The sequence below is a fragment of the Limulus polyphemus genome, unplaced genomic scaffold (assembly GCF_000517525.1).
Source record: "Limulus polyphemus unplaced genomic scaffold, Limulus_polyphemus-2.1.2 Scaffold2877, whole genome shotgun sequence".
Classification (NCBI taxonomy): domain Eukaryota; kingdom Metazoa; phylum Arthropoda; class Merostomata; order Xiphosura; family Limulidae; genus Limulus; species Limulus polyphemus.
Window position 1 is genome coordinate 57385 of NW_013668487.1, and position 3341 is coordinate 60725.

A 3341-nucleotide genomic window follows, 5' to 3' on the forward strand; every position below is an offset into this window, starting at 1 on the left:
ACGCTGTAATTAACAACGAACGTCTCACATGCTCAACTCAACAATACTCTGTCCGCAGTTCAATTACACATTGTTCCCGTCGCTTCTTGGCCGGTCTCATATATATACAAGACTACCCCATATCTAGTAGTCTCCCTAAGCTTCATGAACGTTCTAGAAGCGCGTGTTACTAGCGTCACGTGACCTCCGCTGTCGTAACATATTATACCGTAGGATCCCTGTTTCTTCCACTTTCAGCTATATTCCATTCACTTTCGTCTTCTACCTCCCTATTTAACATAAATGCTTTTTGTGTTTACAACATCTATGGACTTGGTACAAAACAGAATCATTCTCACATTTCATATTTGTCTTTTGAGAAGGTGTTATTGGTGGAATTTAAAATGTGGTAACTGGATCAGTATGATCCGAGTACTGGTAACTGGGGCAATATAAACGTCCATATGGATGTGCAACTGACAGTATGAAAAATGAATACACATATCTCCAACCTATAATTTGAACATTTTATTATTGCTCTTACAAATCAACACCATTTTATCTTGTAAGAGAAACGAGGGGGATCTCTTACCTCCGGTGAATGCATGCCTCTACTTCGAGCCACACAATGTGAGGGTTTTTCGTGGGCGTCCATTCGTAACGTCTCGCTGGTAATGAAAACTCAAAATGTAATTATTTAAGCACAATATAATGCATCCATGAAATAGAAATTATTAAATTTATTTTTGTACTGCTCCCACACTTTATATTGAAAGTAAGTTTGTTACTACACAACTTGCTGTGAGCATGTAATAAAGAATATGTACCGTAACTATTTTTTAACTTTTTTTTCCTTTCATTAACGAAGTATATTAACTATCATAGCTACATATCAATCTAGGCAGGTTTCTGCATACATAGCCATAAACCACAGTAAAGATGTAGCCGTAGATGAAACAACGACACTTCAATATAAAATCAATAAATGAATCATACATATGACTTGTTAATTTCCATAAACTTCTCAACGTGCATCAAACGCAAACATTGCTAGCTGACTATAAACGTTGTTGATGTACACGTTGTACCACGCGTTGTGGCCCTATAAATCGATAGTCAATAGTGTCACAACGCATTATCGAAACATACAATAAGATTGTCGTAGTTTTTACTTGGGCTCCACATTTTTAAGTTTATTTTATTTTACGTATTTGCTTAACTTTATTTAAAATATTTTTTATTAAAACTTTATTCGTGAATTTTCCTAACGGTGGAACATTTTGTGCAACAAAAAATATGGTAAAAGGTCCTCACCCGTGTGTCAAACTGAGTAATTATGTGATTATATATGTATAAAACGTCACGTTCCAATCTGTCTATATTTTATCGTGGTATCACTTTCAATGACAATTTATTGATCTATACAATATACATATATATGGGAGTTTCTTGTTATTTTTTCAGTAACATTTCCTCTTTTTTTTTGTTATATTGTATTCAAAAAGACATATTTTATCACTTATATGTATAACATATTTGCATTCGGCCTAGTGGTTAAGACGCTTGACTCGCAGTCTGCGGGTCGCGGATTCGAATCCCTTTCAGCCGTGGGAGCTTTGTAATATAACGGTCAATCCCACTCTTCGTTAGGAAAAGAGTAGCTCAAGAGTTAGTGATGTTTGACGAGTTAGTCTTTTACTCCTAAATTAGGAAAGGTTAGCTAAGATGACCCTCGAGTAGCTTTACGCGAAATTAAAAACAAGTTGAGCAATTTATATTGGACTATAAAATCCCCACTTAACTGTTTAGCTCTCTCACGGGTAAATAAAAATGACACATTAAATCTTTTCACCAACATTTGAAATGAACAACACAGATTTTTTTTCTGCGTTAAATACAAGACACAGAGTAGAGCATTCGTATATGGTCTGGAGTAAGAAATGACCAGAGCTGAGGATTTTGTTGGCGCCGAGTTGGATTTTGCGTTAACTCCGTTAACATTATGTAAACACTAGAACTCACTGGCATTTTGCAAGATAGACACTTACTCACTGGGATGCCTTGAGATAGACACTTACTCACTGGGATGCCTTGAGATAGACACTTATTCACTGGGATGCCTTGAGATAGACACTTACTCACTGGGATGCCTTGAAATTGCAAAGACACATATATATATTTTTAGATTAATAAGATCGTGCTTGATAAAGTTGAAATCTACTTCACTTATTTCCTGTTAGAGATGGAAGTTCATGGTAATTGATATCATCTTTAATAACTTCAGTTGAGTTTTGGAAAAGCATCGATTTTACAAAATTAGACATTTTCAAAGTAGTTACCAAATATCATAAAATGTTATTGATAGAGGTCTATTCCATTTAACGTAATATGAGGTGGTAGTGAAAATAAAGTGAAAAATAAATTAAAATGTACCACAAAAAGTGCTAAGTACGTATATAACATAATATACGAACAACAAGAGGCATTGGATCCCTCAAGGCTGTTCTTGTATGGTTAACATATTCACTCTGCTATATTTTCATTTGAAATTTTTATTAATAATTACTAATACATATTGTTACGTATCTGCTTGTTTGATAATTTCCTGTAAAAATTATTTCCGAGAAACTTCAGCGATGCAAGTCCTTTCTTAATTAAAACTAGTTTATTCTTTCTCGTTACAAACTTTGTAATACACTTAATTTCCACAGTCACTTTAACTTAAACACACGCTATAATTCACAACGATTTATACACTTTACTTACGGTCACTACCGCTCACTTGAGTCAATTATCTGTCTCTATCTCTCTATCTGCAATTACATCTCCGCTTTATTTGCCAGGCTTATATACTAAAATAGAGGGCGCCTAGAAAATACTAGAGTTGCCAGAAACAGTCATGATTCTTCTAGAAACTCCAGCGCGCATGCTTTCAGACTCACGTGACTTCCGCGTCGTAACACTATATATATATGACGCTGGATCCACTCAGTGATCAAGAAGATTAGTTTGCTTGTTCGCCAGATCTTCTATTAATGAGCAGGTTAATTCAGTAAAATAATAATATATAGTGTTAAAATAAATAATATAGTTTTAAGATCCTTAACAGTAATTCTAATTTGTAATGACTTAATTAAAACTGATAAAAAATTACACTTCATCAACTAAGTACAGTTCACATCGAAGCAGGCAGTTTGATAATATACAATTGCGTCTCAACCACCATTATGTCTGTCGTATCCCAATCGGCCTGAATAGCTCTGGTATTGGACGAAAAGGCTCGCCGCACTAGGTTTTGCAGATATAGTGTGGTTAATATGTTCCTATCTCTCTTCTTTACTTTCATTTAGAAGTTCTCATTA